We start from the raw sequence: 18,777 nt of genomic DNA on the forward strand, positions 1-18,777 counted from the left end.
AAACGAAACAGGGAGCGCGATACGATCTCTTTTTATTCTTACTTTAATAAAGCTATACTACGTCCGACATCGCGAAGCTGTGAAAATACTTGGAGCGTTTTGTGTATCGACTGCTCCCAGAGGTATCGAGCCGGCCATCGATACCATCGGGAAAATATAAAGGATACTCCCTTTTTCTTAAACTTTTATCAAGCCAAATGTAATAGCCAGTCTTTGCAACTTTGCGATATTTCGCATCAAGTTGCGAAAGAGCCAGCGTACCGGAGAAGCTGTGCTTGATCGATCGTTTTCGTTATTTCGTCGCCGGGGCCACGTGAACCTGCAGCTCTCATCGACCGTTCTTTACCACGAGAACTCGCTTTCTTGTATAATACGCGATACGATCTTCTTCATGAAGTACACGTGCCAGGAAAATCTTTGTTCCATCCTGAACTGATCCATAGGGCCGTATTTTTATAACGACGTCACGTGGCCACGTTTCGACCCGAAACTGGTTCTCGTGGTGCCATTCTTTCTTCCCTACCCGGCAGAAAATTATCGATAAATCCTAAGCCATTTTCTTTAGGAGGACAAATTTCTCTAGGAACGTAAATTTCCAATTTCCAAGAGTTTCGCTTTCTCCGAGCATTTTCTGCAGTTTTTTCTTTAATTGAGTATAACTGCAATCGTAAGAAGCATATGCTGTCTAACTTCGCAGGCTGCAGCTTATGCACATTAATAGATTTCAGTCGTATATCGATAAATAAAGACAATAATGTACTCGGAAGTGTGAAATTCCGAATCTCGAGCGTAGGAAGAGGGAGGCGAAGTACAAAGTCGGTAACACGAAAGCGTGTTACGATATACGTAAACAGTACATTCCACTAGAAATGTACTTCATTCGTCTTCCCTCCTTTTTCCTTTTCTTTCTCTGCTGTTTGGTTTAACCGGCCCGATTCTCCTCACCACCCACGCTTTTCTCGCTCTACCGAGCACACAAATACACGGACCATTATCGACACGCCGTGATCGACTATCGGTTCTTTGTCGCGTGGCATGTGCTACCGATCGTGCATCGAGCTGTGCTCACGTTTACCTTGTCCGTGTCATATTATTGGGGGATTGGGAGCAGGAGGCGAGTTGGGGCAAATTCTGCAAAGGAAATTCGACGGTAAATTTCAAAGGAAGCCGTTTCAATTAGTCGGCCGGAGAATTTGGGTCGCAATTTAGTCGTTGCCGATGATCACGGGGAAACACGGAAGCGATGGTAATAAGTAATTTGTCATTCACAGCCACGAATTGGTGTAGAAATGGGAATTCCGCCATTGTTATAATTATCTTCGAATCTGACAAACCAGGACGCGTGCGAACGAGCGAGCGTATGTATGTACGTAAAGCATTGGACAGATTCCCTTTAAAGATGGAAAATTTGCGCTATTCCGTTAGCGACGCCCGTTTGATATTTTCGCCCGGAGCCTGGCTACAATAACCGCGTTACCTGTTTTCATTCGTTAGAACGCATCACGACGCGATTTTCCAACAGTCTAAACGTTCGTTTGATGCATCCGACGATCGTTCAATCCGGTCCAACATTACAAATCGGAATTCTGTTTGCGATCGGTATGTAAACCACGCGGCGGCGTAACCGTTCGAATTATAACTAACGATTTGTTTGACCGTGTGTACGAAAAACATTGTGTCCGATGGAATCGGGTAAATGGATTTGCTGTTTCGGCCTGCGAGCGTTTCAATAATCGAGTTTTAAATACCGCATAATATCGGCTCCGCGTATCGTTCCGTTGTAATCCCCGTCGCCGTTTATTTTTATTCCGTTTCATTCTATTTCGCGATCCCGGAATATTACGTATCCACGTTCTAGTTTCGTGGCGGTCTTTTTCTCTGAAAAATTTTCTTCCTTTTCGCTCTCCTTTATTTCTCTTCGCTTTTATTTTCTTGCATTTTCCAACGCTCTGTGCCGTTTACATCGGTGAAAAAGTTGAACAAACTTTACCGAGAGACGAGAATCGTAAAAACCCGAAACTCGCGTGATGCGGGCACGACAGGTGGAGAGAAAACAAATCGAAACATCGCTATTTCAATTTTCTCTTGGTTAATCAACGGTTTTTCTCTCGGACGTACGTTACAGTCAAAAAAAAAAAAAAAAAAAAAAAAAAGAAAAAAGGAAACGACGAAAGTTTCGCTTTTCCGGTCTGGATTTCGTGTTTGTATACCGATGAACAATCAGGAAGGAAAAGATTTCGAGCAAGGGATAGATTTACGCACCTTTCGCACCATTACTCTCTCGAGGTTTGCGACAGCCAATAATTGGACGTGTCCTTTGATCCTTCGCTCTCGACCCTAATTCAGACGTCGCAAGATTTTTGGGAGAACGCGGTTGGATCGTTGGCACGCAGTCTATTGACGAGCAGTCCAATCTCGTTTCTCTCTACCAGCATCGTCGCAATCTTTTCCATGGCAAGATTAACGATCTACGCCGATGACCTCAGCGCACGAACCACTTGAACGCGCTATTCCACCAAGCAGAGAGAAACCGATGATTTCTATGATATTTGTTGCCAAGTCGACGACAAAAAGCCATCGAGTGCGCGATAGAGAAAAGACAAGAAGAGAGATTATAGAGAAGAAAAAGCCGATTGCGGCATTCCAATTAATTTGTTTAAGTTAGCCGACGCCCTTTCCAAGTCGTGAATCACTGTTCGAAAGCAGATTAGAGATCTACCCGATCGAACGGAGATTAAGTCTCCCCGACGTGACTTCCTTTTCTTCCTCGTTCTCGTCTTAACACTTTCACCCTTGGAAGAAAAGCAACGCCGTCATGGAGGGGTTTACCTAACGCCGCGCGGATAGAACGAAACGAGAAATTTTCCAGTAATCTTCGACGGCCAGAGATTGAGTCGAGACGGACTGAATGGCCGTCGGAGATCGGAGTCGTTGAAGATTCTCGGATTTGGACTTTCCTCTCTCGAGAGAAAAGTCGAGTTCTCGTTCTCGACCGAGCGGAAGAAGAGAAAGAAGTGACGAATGAAGAGGAGGAGGAGATGAAGGAAGCGGCGGCGGTGGTAGTGCTGGTGGTGGTAGTAGTATCAGAGTAAGAAGTCGCATAGAAAGGGTACGCGAGAAGGATGAGAAATCGACGGAAGAAGAGTCAAAGGGGATGAAGACGATAGACGGAGGTGGACGAAGACGAAGGCGTGCCATTGTCACGTGGATTTCCAATTAAAGAGGTTCGATGGGACGAGCGGGGAGAGGGTTGGGCGATGGATCAGAAATCCATTGCGTCTTCTCGCGAAAGTCTAACAGGTTTCCCTCGACTTACCTCCTGCAGTAATGGAAATATCCGTCGATTCGTCGCGTCGTTCAGTTTCCTTCGATTCGGTCAGCAGACGGGGGTGGAGCATGCGGCGATGCTAGCGGCAGCGGTGGCGCGTTTAGTTTTATAATTGAATCCAGTTGTTACCGTTGATGGGCAACCGATTGCTTTCGTTTGGTAAACACTAACTTTTAATTATTTCCTCCCCCGGCCAGAGACCGGAGCAGGGGGTGGAGGGGGTGAGAGGCGTCGGTGGAACCACGTGCTGCCGGGAGATTGATTCGGCTAAACAGCCCGTAACAGTAGAATAAACGGTGCCCGGCCAAACTAGAGCGATACAAAGAGAAAAAGAGTAACCGTGTGCGGGGGTGTGTGCACGCGAACGCGCGTTCGCCTGTACGTGGAAAGATAAAAAAGAAGAACGGGAAAAGCAAGCGAGACAAAGAGCGCAAAAACAATGCGCATAGTCAGCCTAACTGCGCAAACATTGTCGGCCAGTGATTGCTTCGATTCACCAGCGTTTTTTGCATTCGAAATTGACCGATCGAGCGTGCTAAAAAGAGGAAAAGAAAAAAGAATTGTGTACAAAGGGTAAATTAATGCAACCGAGGTAACCAAGTTGCACGCTGCGAAATACAACATTGGCCTCTGCGGTACGTAATATGGTGTGTCGCTCCGATACTATTTTCTCTCTCCGTTTCAACGTCCGCTCTGACGTCATTCATCCATGTTAAAGCTTTCTTTTTCCCGTGAACGCAAAATAAAGGGCCTCGATTTTGGTCGAAAACGCGCTCCAAGGAACGAACGTTTCGTTCGAACGGGCTTCCGGCAGTTAAGCCGTTGCACCGGAAATATCTTTGGTTGCGCGGGAATTCCAAACTCGCGCAGCGGATGGACCAAGCGCGGAAGCTTGACGGGTTAAAGCATGGCCGACGCAGCAATCGCAGTTTCGTTGGAATTTTAAATAATCGCGGGGACGATGAGGTGATGCGCGTACACGTCATCTCGCAGCGATCGCGCGCGTATCACAGTCGGATGCGTGTGGACCCTGACAAATTCCAGCGCATACTTCTGTCGCGTTGCTGACTAATTAAACAGTCAAATTAGCGATAATTACTATAATTTTCGGACGGGATAGTGCGCAGTTTCCGCGTTTATGGCACCACTAACGGCGACATCGGTATATTTCGCCGTTCCACTGCCTGTTTTACGAAGCGTCTCGTAATTCGCGCCGCTCTGCGGAGGCTGAAGTCCGATTGAAATTTAAATTATAGTTGGCGGCCGGTGTCGCGCGAGTAGTAAAAACGACGATAAAGTCCGGTGCGCACTTTCCGCAATGCAGCGTGCGATTAAAAGACCGCATTACTCGTGATTCCCCTAATTTCCAGAACAATAAAGCTGCCGTTTATTGGCACGCGTGCACAGACGCGGCGTTCGCGTGTGTCCCGGTAGTGCACGTGCCAACCAGGTCACCGTTATTTTTAATTCTTTCCTCGTTAACGGTACGGTCCAGTTCATGGCCATTTTTGTCCGTAACGCGCGAATCGTCACCGAAATCCTGACCACAATTACGTCGCGGATGGCCGACTGTCATTGAAATGGGAACAAAAGTTCAACTTTGCCTCGCTCGGGTTTATCGAATTTGCGCTTTCCTCTGTCCGTAAAAATTCGACCGTGTAAAACTTCGCTAAACGTGCGTTGAATCAACGCGGATCAAACTGCACCCTCGGACCGTCGTTAGACAAACTGAAACGGCAGGTGTTGCGCGAGACGTTGAGGCACGATGAGACGACGAGGTGTAAGCAACGGGACAGTAATTTCTTGCGCGTTAGAGCTCTGATCTTTATCGATTATGACATGTGCGCAAAGTGCTGACAGATTATTTCTGCGAAAGCTCGACTGTCGGCTGCCGACGAGTTTGGAACGACACGCGGGATGGTACGGTTCTCTCTGATTGTCCGCTGTGACAGACACCTCGATAAATCGAACGTTTGCGAGCGAAAAAAAAGAGCCACGCAGCACACGCACATGACCGTCCTTTCGAGCGTATGACGATTAACGAGCCAAGCGTTTAGCATAGATAATCACTCCCGGGAACGAGAAGTGTAGGCTGAATGGCATTCAAGCTCTCCGCATCCGCGATCCCCGATGCAATTATCAATCGAGAGTCCGCTATGCATTAACATAATCAGATCAGCCAGCCGTTCGAAACCCTGCCCGGTTGCTGGGGCTCCCCTTCTCCCTTCGGCCAGCGTCATCAGCATCCACACTAAAACCAACATGGCTCCTATCCACGAGGCGCGACATGCAACAATGCAATTATTCCTAAGTGCGATGCCGAAAGATTGCCTAAAACCGCGCGTAGGTTATCGGACAATTATCTTGATTAACAGATTCGATCGATGATAACGTTTCGCCCCTTATCGACTATTTCGACTTGCCTGCCCGATCCCGATGCTTTCCGTAAGATTAAAACGCCGGAGAAAAAACGCTTAGTCGATAAACTATCACTATGGTTTTGGGGGAGAATGATCGAGATACGTTCTCGATTAACGCAGGGCCACCTATATTTGTCTTCGACGGACAACTTGCTAAGTTTAATTAAAACGTTTGTACCATCTGATCGCTTACATCTACGAGATTACGAGTATGATGGATGGCTACGTGGCACCCTTCGCCACGTCGCGTTAGTTTACCGATGCCGGCAAATAATAGACCGACTCGCTTTGATCCGTACCACACAATGTTTACCCAGCATGTAGTGGCGGTTAAAAGAGTGTTTGGCTTACGACGCGATCTCGTTAACAGAGATCCACTCGCAACCGGATAAATTTAGAAAGCAATATGTTCGGTTGCTCGACGATCGACAGGCTCGGCGGGTAATTTGTCCCCGGTAGAAAGTTACGTCGCGGCAGATCGAGAACACCCAGGTCGAAGCCGAACGGTTGGTCGCGCCTTCTCCCGTTCGGCAAATAAATTTAAAATAGAACGTTATAAGAAGTTAAGGCCTGTGGAACGCGTGGCAGGATAATGAGGTGACTAATTAAGCTTCGTTAAGCGAAGAAATTCTTCAAGTGGCACGACCGATACTTTAATGGTTTCCACTTCCCGTAACTAATTAGTATCACGTAAAATGTTTCTGTGCTCGAGAAAAGAGTTTCACGGCCTTCGGTCTCGTTTCGAGTAACTAGATTAATCGAGTATTCCTGTTTGAGAACGAACCGTTTCCTCACGCAATCGGGCATCGTTCGCTTGTAAAATCTTGCGTACAGTTTCCTAACCGATGAACGGCGAACGATACTTTTATCGAATTACCCGGTAAAACGTTACTTGCGCAGAAACTCGCCAATTATTCCGTCGAGAGAATCGTCGATGAAGCAATTTCGGCAAATGTTTTTAAGTGGCAAGTAACTCGAGTTTCTGTTTCTGGGTCAAACTCGTTGCCTTTGACGTTGCAAGGGAAATGTACGGAGGCTCGATACCGAGCACGGGACACTCTACAAATGTCAGAAGCACGTTCTTATTTGTTGCCATGCAATATTTTCATGGTTGCCTCTCTGCGCGAACCGGAAGCATTCGCCAGAGAATTGGGAATCTTCTCGACGGCGAATTCTTCAGCGTCGTATGTAGCGGCATACGTTTCGCTACTGAGAACTGCTCTTCGTTCCTCGAATCACGCGATACGCGAGCTTTGTCGCTCGCCGGATCACGGTGCAGCGTGTAGGACAGGGAAAGAGATCGGCGGGAGCAAACGACGACGCTGTCGCACGCATCTCGACTACGTTCTCTCGTCTTTCGGTAAGTTGGAACGGCTCTTACTTCGGTTTCTTCGCGACGACGACGTAATTCTACGTTTCTACCGAATAGACCAAGAAAACGTAGCGCATTTTCAGACGCTCAGCTTCCACTCGATGAAAATTCGTTTCAATGGACGAGATATTAGTGGCGGATGGTAACGAGGAAAACGGGAATCCTAAAATCCGACGAAAATGCAACGACGCTACGAGCTGCTCCGAGGGAATGCATTGTGGCGAAAGGGTAAGTTGTACCCTGACTTCCGACTAGGTTGGCTTTGCAATTCGCGAAATACCGGCTGGCTGCACTTCCGTGTCCAATATTCCACGGCAACGAGACACATCATCCGCCGGAAACGTTCTCGCATTTCGTAGACCGAGAGTTTGGGACTAAGTGTTGACGTGTCGCGCGTCCGATGATATAGCGGCTCCGTGTGTTTGCCATTGCGAGGATCTGCGAGGATGTGCGACCCGAGCGAATATCCTTGTCCATCCGGATTAATTTGGTTTTAAGGGGTGAACTTGGTGTCCGCGCTTGTTTCAAGAATCTCCTGAAAGACGTTAACGAAGAAATAGCTTGTCAGCTCCGGCCGTTTTATCGGACACTTCATGCTCTGGCTGGAATATTAAATTTGCGTTTCTCGTTTCTCAGACCATGCAACATGTAAAGGTGAAATCGTGTCAAGCTTCAAAGCCCAGAGCTGTAGAACACTCATGGATGTCTGCCTGTCAGGAGAACGTGTTCGTTATTGAACGCCGTATAGGTGATAGAAAGCGGGGAGAGCGTTAGCCAGTTACCGTTACAGTAATTCAGAGAACTAACGCGGCATTTGATGCGCCGATAGGACGCTACAACAGCTGTATCCAGCTACTCAAGGCAGACCGGCCGTACCAAAGGTCGGCCTTCCTTGTGGCAACCCATAAACGACCTTCCGATAGCTCATCTCATGAATCGTGGAATACTGATACTAACACGGACAGCGTCGGTGATGAAACCATATCCGTGTTTAGTGTACACAGTTTGCCACTAAATGCTAATGCCTCGTGAACTCTGAATTACGAGGGCTAACTTCTCTCTATGAACGGCCTGGTTCTGCCGTAGGACTTGCTCGATACACACGGAACTGGCTACTCCTGCAACTCCAAATATACAGTCCTTGTACGGCTTACAGTTCATTAAATTCATCATCTTCGCTTAGCGCCAGGATCAACTTCCAATGATGAGTCATTGACAGGATGTCGAGTCGAATTCGTGTCTCGAATGCGATTAACGAAAATGTCGGCACAGTTGGAGTATTATCACGTGTTTAAACCGGTAAAACACACGCGTAAGATTCGTACCACGTAACACGGATACGAGAAAATGGTTGTTGAACGAACGAAACAAGGCAGAAGATTTATGGACGTGTAATGAGCGAATTCTTGAGGGCCGCTTATTATAATATCCGCACTGGGTATTACGCGCTAATGCGGTATTACGATAACGTCTTGCTTAATGGTCACGTGCCCGTGTCACGCACTATTCGTGTACTTATGTACATTAAGCTTGTTATACTCGATTCAGTTGTATAGACAAGTTTCTATGTATAACACGGTAAAAGATTTTCTGTAAGTTTGCATGTTAAAGAGAATTTCAGATTTCTACAAATCAGTAGCAAGAAACACAGTTCAGTTATTATTTCACCACTACGCATAATTATTTTGATAAACCCTCGATTTAGGTGCACTGCGTTAACGCGATCCGCGCTTTGGCTAATCTCTGTTATGGTTGCGTGCACGTGGCTCGTGTACTCTCTTCCGTTCACGATTCGATGCGTGGCTGCGTTATCGTAACGCGACCATTCGCAGTCAGTTTGGCGAGAGAGAACGAGCGTCGAAGATGGATTGAAAAAGGAGAAAAGGACATACAGCAAGAGGAGCGGAATTATTTTAAGGTGCGACAGAACGTCGTATCAATTTGCTAAGCTGACCATAATCTGGCTTTTCATATGTTTCTTCTAACTTTCCAAATAGTTTCGTCCGCTTGCTTTTGGCAGAGATAAGATCGACGATAAGTGTGATCACAGCTTTAAAGAGATTGGATCTGTTGAAATTTAACGATTCAAACACGGAACAACTCGTCCACTGGGAGATTCCCTGGAAGGGCGAAAATTTATCTGACGAGCGAGAATTTATGTTATTCGTAAAAATTGATAAATAGAAATTAAAGTGTGTTCGCGACGGAAAGAGAGAGACGCGAGAATCGGCCACGTCGACTTCCTGGAGGCAACCTTCCTTTCGCGTCTAGACACGGGCCAAGTCGTAAAAAGCCGCGGCCTTTCGCCGCCGAGATTTTAATATTTGATCGTGCGCCGCGGCGAAACTCCGGCTACCGCGAGCCACACGAAAGGTACGAACAGAAAGGGTTGCGAGGGTTAGCGTTAAGAATTACGAGGTCCATCGCTTAATTATTCATCCGGCCGGCTATAAGCCAGCCTTAGCATTGGGTAAACCGACGCTGTTTACCTGGGAACGGCGGCATTTACGCGCGAATCGATTTTACATTCTACCGAACTTGACGAAACTTTTCGTTCAACTGCGGTTAATTACTTCGCCAATCCTGGTGTTTGCTGGAGAATTCTGGAATTTGCACAAAATACAGCGGGATTGCGGGGAAAGATTTCTGGACAAAATGATTTCGAGGCTGTGCACGAAAGCTTGGTCGCTCTGTCCCCTTTAAGAATTTCCGGCGGTGTGACTTTCCCGCCGCTGGAACCGCCACGTTGCGACTTTTTCCCAGTGCTTGACTCGATTACGCGATTACAAAGTGAAACTAACCGGGTGCAATGGAACATTGACCGGGTTGGATACGAGGTCAGGTCTCTCTTCGCGCGCAACCTTCGTCAGCCGGCTAATGCGGATCCGAATTTGATTTTCCGTGTAGCTGGACCGATAATGGGCGGATACGTAGCCGTTAAACCAGAAGTGTTCGCATTCTATATACCAGCGGCTGACGGCCCAACCTTCCATATCTAACGTAATTAAAATGTGCATTACCGAGGCCGCTGCATTATGCAAGAGTCGAACACGCTCGTTGCAAGCCTCTTTCAACACCGGCTGCGTCTGTCTTTATTACGAAAGACACCTGATCAGTTTCAGCAACGTTTCCATACTCTAACAGGATGCGTTTGCCTTTCCTTCTACCAAAATCGAGGAATTTGTTTCTGGAATATCCAAGAGATCCCAGAGAGCAGGCCGAGTACGAGGATTTTATATCCCAAGACGGTCCGTTTTCACGAACCTTAGCAGAGGGAGTAGTTGAGAAGGGGATCGCGTTTACGCCTGGAATCTTTCGAATCGCGATATCTTATCCGTAGACACGCACGCTTTCGCCTCCGTTCGATAGCTTTGGTGCGTTCGAGAGTGACAGGCTTTGAACCGGTGTAACGTTGAAAGACGTGGTTAATGTTTCGTAAAAGGAGCATTAATTAAGAGCCTTGATGTAATCGCTTTTAACAAGGACAAACAGAGGCAAGACCACGACGAACGTACACACGGTACGTACACACGCGATACCGTCGCGCAAACCGGCGTATCTTTATTATTCGCAAGTTGGCTGATAAGCACGGATTCGGTTAGCAGATCGCGGGTAACGGAGGCTGCAAAGACGCGGGCCCATCCATTCGAAACTCGTAACTCGGCTTATCGCTCGTAACCGCGACGCGTTGTAAATGCGTCGCGACACTTGGCGAAAACATGCAACGTACGTCGCGACGTTATCTGCGCGCGATATTGTTCGCGGTGGAGATTTAATTGCGAGCTGCGTAGACACGTCGTGTCGCCTCAAGTTTCTTTGCCGGTTGGAACGTTGTTCCCAGAGAAACAAGAAGAAAATATAACAATCGCGTTACGTACAAATGCTCGTTGAAGTTTCCCGTTCGATCGAGGGGACACTCGAAACAACGAGGATGGAGAAAGAGTAAAAGAGATTTCTTTGGGAAAGATCGCGTAGAGTACGCGCGAACGTAATTGCTTCGGCAGCGAAGCACAGTGCCGTGAATTTTATCGAATATACCATGCTCGAAGCGGTTTCTGTTCGAATAACAAGAGTTTGTTCCAATAGAGACGGCGGCTGTACGCTCGCCCGCTCCTCGTTTTTCCTCGTTCACTTGGCTCGCTCCGTTTTCCCCTTCTCTTCTTTTGACTTTTTAAGTCAACTTTGCACGAACTTGCATGCCCCGTGGACGTCTCTTGCCCTCGTTCTCTTCCACTCTTTCTATTCGCGGTGCTCGTCAACACAGAAGAGAGTCGACGCTGGAATTTCCTTCCCGAGTATCCCGTGTCCCGGGGACACGTTGCTCCCGGCGCAGCGCGATGAAACGGGGGCGAGATGTTTTCATTTGAAGGTAGCACAGTCGCCCCTTCAGCTCTTCGCTTCTTCTCGCGTTTCCCTCGCACGCGACCATAGTAATTTACGCGTTTCCGTGAGCATGAAGATTCTGATTTGATGTAACGTGTAGGCTTATTTAATAAAGCAACGAGTGCATTAGTTTGCATCAGTTTGTAATAGTCAGATGTATTAAAATACAAATACAGAGATACTGTGTGCCGGTTTTAATCGTTGCTCGCTCGATCCTACTATGCCAATCGAAGAAAAGATAATAATGTCATAGGGAGAGCGTTCATACATTTATATCAACAGATGTTACCACAGAAAGTTAACCTTCTTGTGTAACTCTAGCTGAAGATTACAAGAAACAGCAATAACAACCTATTCAAAGTTCATCTGCTTCTAGACCTTATAACTCAAAATACTGTTAATGTTCCTGGGCACAATATTATGGATCTCTCAGTTTCGAATTTTCCTTTTCAACTTGAAACTTCTTCTACAGTTATGGACCGCTACAATTTGTTCATCGTGTAGCAATAGTTTGTACATACTCGCACCTGTACTCGCAGCAGAAGATGACAAGAAACAGCAATAACAATCTATTCAAAGTTCATCTGCTTCTAGACCTTATAACTCAAAATACTGTTAATGTTCCAAGGCACAATATTATGGATCTCTCAGTTTCGAATTTTCCTTTTCAACTTGAAACTTCTTCTACAGTTATGGACCGCTACAATTTGTTCATCGTGTAGGAATAGTTTGTACATACTCGCACCTGCACTCGCAGCAGAAGATTACAAGAAACAGCAATAACAACCTATTCAAAGTTCTTCTGCTCCTAGACCTTATAACTCAAAATACTGTTAATGTTCCTGGGCACAATATTATGGATCTCTCAGTTTTGAATTTTCCCTTTCAACTTGAAACTTCTTCTACAGTTATGGACCGCTACAATTTATTCACCGTGTAGCAATAGTTTGTACATACTCGCACCTGCACTCGCAGCAGAAGATTACAAGAAACAGCAATAACAACCTATTCAAAGTTCATCTGCTCCGAGACCTTATAACTCAAAATACTGTTAATGTTCCTGGGCACAATATTATGGATCTCTCAGTTTTGAATTTTCCCTTTCAACTTGAAACTTCTTCTACAGTTATGGACCGCTACAATTTGTTTATCGTGTAGCAATAGTTTGTACATACTCGCACCTGCACTCGCAGCTGAAGATGACAAGAAACAGCAATAACAACCTATTCAAAGTTCATTTGCTCCTAGACCTTATAACTCAAAATGCTGTTAATGTTCCAAGGCACAATATTATGGATCTCTCAGTTTTGAATTTTCGCTTTCAATTTGAAACTTTTCTGCGGTCATGGGCAGCTACAATTTGTTCACCGTGTAGCAATAGTTTGTACATGCTCGCACCTGCACTCGCAGCAGAAGATTACAAGAAACAGCAATAACAACCTATTCAAAGTTCATCTGCTCCTAGACCTTATAACTCAAAATGCTGTTAATGTTTCAAGGCACAATATTATGGATCTCTCAGTTTTGAATTTTCGCTTTCAATTTAAAACTTCTTCTACGGTCATGGGCCGCTGCAATTTAATTTGTCCATCGTATAGTAATAGTTTGTACATACTCGCACAGTGTCACGCGGTTTTGCCACGTTCCACGATTCTACGTCAGTTAACCAACCACGTTCCAGATTCCCACTTTCAAAGCTGCTCTCTGCGCGACTCTTCCTGCTCAACCGCGATACGAAAGCGCGAGAGAATACGAGCATTGTCCGCGTTGTATTTCACGGCTCCATTTAGAAATTCAGACAGGGCAAAATTAGAAATACGGTGCGGTTTTTCGGTGCTCAGTAATAGTAGTAGTGGTAGTAGTAGTTTCCTCAGGATTTTTCTGGTTTGGTACGTGACGTTTCGCCTTCTTCTTCGACTCGGCAAATTTTCTTTTGCCTGCAGCGAACGTGGCACAGGTACTCGACTGCGGAATGCATAAAATTTCCCCCCTATTCGACAAGGACTTAAAGTTGAAACGGACTGGAAATTTATGGCGCGTTTTACCCTCTTTCATTTCTAATGGCAAACACAGCGTACAATAGCCACACGCGTGCGTGCACAAGAAAGATCGTGTACGTGGCAGGTCATTCGAGAAAACTTTCTTGAAACTCACTTCCACGTCGTTCTCGCGCGATCTAACGGGACTTTAAGTACCTTCACCGCGGTGAGGAAAAAGTTTCGCGGCGGATTTTTCGCGCAAGTAACGTCACCTGTTCGAAGAATAGAAGAACTTCTCTTTCTCCATTCAACACCCAAAGACCGATAGAACGTTCCTTCGGATTCTCCATGAAATTCCGTCTATTCTCCGTCGTTGACGGCTTGCTTCGAACTCGAGTTTCGAAAATCTTGACGGAGAAATCCGGTGGAATTCAGGAAAAAAGAAAATAAAAGAAAACGATATTTCGGGCTGTCTGTTAATCTTCGATTATCCTTTTCTTCACGCGGAAAATCAGCGACTCATTGGACGCGTCGTTATATCGATTTCTTCAGCTCTCTCTGTGGAATCGTTTGTACCGCGAGAAACAATGCGGTTGGCCGCTCTCGGCGGAAGGAGAGAGTATACAAGAAAGAGTGGAAATTTAAAGAAGAGTTTACGCTCCCGATACGCTTTGCCGGTGTTCGCCACTCTCTCGGATTTTCGCTTTGCAACCGGAGGCGTGGTGGCGTCTTTGTTGAGAAGTCGTTGAAGGAAGGAAAAGAGGAAACGGGGGAAAACAGACGAGAAGGAAAAGCCGCTTTCCTCGCTACTGGGAAACAATTACGTCGGTCGAACGAGACTCAGCTACACACCGGTCCTTCTTTCTTTCTTCGCGGATGTGGTAGAAGCTTTCAATTAGTGGGTTGCGGGTGAAATCCTCGCCGAGGGTCGAAAGATGATTGCGTGGCAGGGAAAGGATCGAAGGACGACCAGTGTACCCTCCACGGAGAGTCGCTAGAGATCATCGTCGCACGGTTCGCCATGTAGGACAACCGCTAACCCTTCGTTGCTTCGACATTATCTCTGTGTACCCAGAGATCCCCGACAATACGGCCGGTTCCAAACTCTGTCGCGGTATAATCTAAGCCCACGGTCGTCGGCCGACCCTCCCTTGGCCAACTTCTGCCCTGCTAAACTCGCACGTATTCACCACGCAGCCCTCTCTCTCTCTCTCTCTCTGTCGTCGAAATGAATATTTACACGCACACGTTTGATCGTCCCCGCTTGGCTTTCCCGGCTTTGCATATCCGCGGCGGGACCATAAGCGTGTAACGGCTCATAGGCAGACAGCCCACGGTCCAGGAAGTTCGGTCGACTTGCCTCTTTGTATGCGTTCACGCTCGTGTACCCCTTTCGAGGGCAGAGTCCGTGATTACGCACCGAGTCGTCCTTCGACTCTTATGCCGGGGTCCTGCTTGGTTTCATCTCCTTGAAACTCACCGACCGGCAGAAAATTTAGGATCGCCTTTCCGAGTGGTTCCGCATCCGGCCACCCGTGGGAGGAAATGAACGCGAAGGGGTTGCTATAGGAGAAAGCGGAGCGTAGCAATGGGGTGGGTGACGAAGACAGAGCGATCGGGGATAGTTGTGATGTTGGTAAAAAGTCGGGAAGACTGAAGAGACCGAAGAGGCAGAAGCTGGGAAATCGTCGTTACGATTTTTCTCCACCACTTCCGCGATTATCGAGAATGAAAAGTCGCTACGCTTTCCTTAGATCGTCTTGCAGGGGAACGTCGGTGCTTGTTTCCGCGAAATCCGGTTCGATAAGATGAAAGATGTTACACGGATGAGCGTCTAAAGGCAGGCAAATAAAATCTCCGGCTACAATATCGAAATGCATCGATTGGCTGGCCCGCGGGGAGATCTAATAAACCATGCGACTGGATCACGGCCAATCCAAAGTTTGCGCGTCTGTCTGCACCAGAGAATGCAACTTCGATCTCTCCTGCAAAGGATGTACCTCGATGAATCGTCTTTCGTTTTCTACAAGAATTCACCCTTTTCCATTCCGCTCTTCTTTTCCTTTCTCTAACGGAGAAGCACGCCAAAAATGTTCGATATGGCTGGGATTAACCGTAAAAAAGAGAAGCTTATATTCACGGCAGAGAAACGAAACGTGCCATCCAATCGAATGACGAAAGTTCGATAAATTTCCCTGGCATCGAAGCGAACGAATTTCGAGGGTGACAGTCGCCAGTCGAGCGATCGTTTCGAAACCGTTTCCGACCAGGAATTTCTACAAGCGGAATCGACGCGTTCAGCGATGAAACGCCGGTTGAAAAATGATCGGGATCCGCGCGAGCAGACAGCGGCAGATAGCGGCTCCGATCGAATTAATAGCGAGATAACTTTGACCGAGACGTTCACGCAACCCTTATGGCAACAGCTGCACGAGGAGGCGTTATCTCGCGACTCTGATTCCCTCGAGTGGCAAGTCGAGTGGGACGCGAACGAAAGGGAAGAGCACGCGCGTAATACCCTTCCGGATTTAAGTCGCACGATTCGCCGTCCCCAACAAGCACGCGCCTCTGCAAACAGCCTTCTGCCTGTATTGTTCGCTATTGAAAACGTGGAAATCCCAGATAAGGATCCTCGCTCGCGAACAGCTATGAATTATCAATCCTTCATGGCTTCGTTTCCCTTCCACGTTTTCCGTGACTCGATATTTTATCGGATAATCCAACTAGATACATATTACGATATAAGGGACAGAAAAAGTTGGATGTGCAATAGCACGAGTATGACTTGAACGAACACGAGTCGACGAGAACAGAGAGAGAGAGAGAGAGAAGTAGCTAGTCGTCGTCGACGACGCGTTCTAGGTGGTAAGCAACGTAAATAGCGGCGATACGGAGATCTCCCGCAGGTAAAGATATTGTTTCCAAGTCGATAAGTTGATCCCCGGGGGTGAAAAGAAGCGACGTTACGTCGAACAGGCGAAGAGGACAAAGCCGTATATGGAAGGTTGGCAGAAACCGCGATGTCACCTAAGGGACGACGATAGATCCGAAGGAAATGGCGTCGGAGAGACTAACGCGAGGTTAGCCTTGGCTGGCGCGACGATGTATACGAACATGCGCCAACGTATGTTGCCACGGGGGGATGTTTTGTAGCATAACTATTTAGACGGTGTATGGAACGCCGTAATTCGAGGATACGAGCATACGGGAAACAGTGCGGGCGAAATCGAGAAGGTTACGAGTTAAAAAGAGAGTCGAAGGAAGCGGCGACAGGGTTAGAGAGAATGGAAGAGCAACGGATTAAAAGCGGAGGGCGTTTTCGTCGAAGAAAGTTTTTGCTCGGCGACGTTCGCGTTTTGTCGCGTAAACAAGTACGGTCAAGGTAAAACGGAGAGACCGCTTTTAGTCGAAAGAGGGTTGCAACGCGAGTTTCACCCTCCTGGCCGACGTCGTAGATCGAGCTAGACGACGGCAAAGAAAATCAGGGAGGAAGAGACGCTGGCCTCTCTAAGCGAAGGGTGAGAAGGAAGGAAACTCGAGCCTAGCGGGGAGAGTCGCGAGACAATTTATGGCCACTGAAAACAATGTGCCGCCGGCCGACAAAGGGTGCCACTATCCTCCTTCCCCCCAAGAACGACGGCGAAGTTAGCTCGCTCGGTAACCCTGGCCAACTACCACCACCCTCTCTCGCCCTTCGTTGCCGCTACATCCACTGGATTCCCATTCGATTCTCGCTACTGATTTTCCGTTTCCTCGCGGACCGTTTCATCGGGCGAAAGTGGATCGAGGTTAAACGATGGAAACGGTCGGACTTTTCAATGGAGGAACACTTTGATGTGAAATTCTCGGTGATCCTCGAACAGTAAAGGTACATCTTTTCGGTTGATTCGACGACGGAATGGATGTATCGTCGTAACCGATCGACGAAAACCGGACTTGGGCCGATGCATTCGTGATACATTCGTTGTAAAGGTATCGATGCCGATGGAATCAACGGGAAAGGGAAAATGAATCGGCAGGAGAATGTTTGACCCAAATCTAAAATCCTCCGAAGAGATCGCGGCATCGAATCGAGCCATTCGAACCTCCACGAAGGATCTCTCTGCCGCCAGCAACCGATTCCCCAATTCCCTTTAGAATTTCTGTTAACGCGTCTTCCTACGTCCCTCGAACCTCTAAGTCTCGTTGCATAATTCTGTGTGGCGGTGCACGCTGTACGCTACCCTCCATCTCTTTAATAATAACGCTGTACTACGCGCGACCGTATTTAAATCTGAAATAAATTCGGTCGCGTCCTCGATGCTGGCCCGATGACTCCTACCACGAGCTAAATCTCTGATCGAGGATTCAGGTGTTTCATAGGTAGGGAAAAAGCTGTATCGGGAACGATAAGGTAGCTGGCACTCGCTAGGTATCTGGGTATATAGGTAGAAAGCGGAGGAAGAGACTGAGGTAACTCGGTGTATCTACCTCCATTCGTTTCAACCCCTCTATTCGGGGAATTGGATCGTACCTGGAGATATCTGGAGACTGAACGTGGCGAGTTTTAAGGGTATCAAAGGGCAGGATATTGAAATCTCCCGCTCGCCAAGTCGAAACTACCCAGGAACGAGGAATTTCGCGTACGGAACTGGAAGGCGTAAAGTATCGTTACGACATCTCCACCGCGTTACGAACCTCTCGTGTTTTATGGATAATACGCCCGCATCCGTCGACTCTTCTGGTTTCAGCGGTACTCGCTGCTCTAATCCACTCTCCAACAGTCGAATCGTCTTTATCCTCCGCTCTAATTCCTCCTCGCGAATCCAAGAAAATACGCGTCATTGCGTTGTATGAAAATATGCTTCGTCGTCCTATGGCCAACTGTCGATCGAGTAAATTGCATTGTACGAAACTATCATATGCTTTGCTCGGAAAACGAAGGAGATCCGCGACGACTCGTTCGTTAGCTTCTACACGAAGTACCGCGATAATAAAATTTTTTGGCATTTGCCAACCTTTTCCGCGACTCATCGACGAAGAGGAAAGCGGGGATGAAACGAAAAAGCAAGAATGCGGGGGGAAGTTATTTAAGAGAAAAGGAAGCTGGAATCGGCGAACGGTTCGCCGATATCGCCTTAACGAGCGGAATATTTATAAAATAATTACTCGGTTGCTAAGCGCTGCCAGCCATTCTCCGCGAACTGGGACCAACTTGAACGGGGAAATCGCACCACTTCCTTCTTCCAGACTCTCTTTAATGCTCGGGACAATGAGCATCGCGGTACACCGGCAAAAGAATAATCCGAAAGGAAT

At 47.3% G+C, this 18,777-nt stretch overlaps 1 protein-coding gene and 1 long non-coding RNA gene across 4 annotated transcripts in view; one reads left to right on the top strand and one right to left on the bottom strand.

The window, feature by feature from the left end:
* LOC132912565 (uncharacterized) overlaps positions 1–18,777 on the bottom strand; it is a 228,945-nt gene that overhangs the window by 180,953 nt on the left and 29,215 nt on the right. The window contains exon 2 of one of the 3 annotated variants that reach the window (XM_060970071.1): positions 3,317–3,637. The exons of the other annotated variants lie outside the window; for them this stretch is intronic. The gene's annotated coding sequence lies outside the window, so the exon portion shown is untranslated. The remainder of the gene's footprint in view (positions 1–3,316; positions 3,638–18,777) is intronic. 3 annotated transcript variants of the gene reach the window in all.
* The window catches only part of LOC132912569 (uncharacterized), a 163,737-nt gene that overhangs the window by 13,685 nt on the left and 131,275 nt on the right, over positions 1–18,777 (top strand). The gene's annotated exons all lie outside the window — the stretch shown is intronic.

This window comes from Bombus pascuorum, chromosome 12 (assembly GCF_905332965.1).
Source record: "Bombus pascuorum chromosome 12, iyBomPasc1.1, whole genome shotgun sequence".
Classification (NCBI taxonomy): domain Eukaryota; kingdom Metazoa; phylum Arthropoda; class Insecta; order Hymenoptera; family Apidae; genus Bombus; species Bombus pascuorum.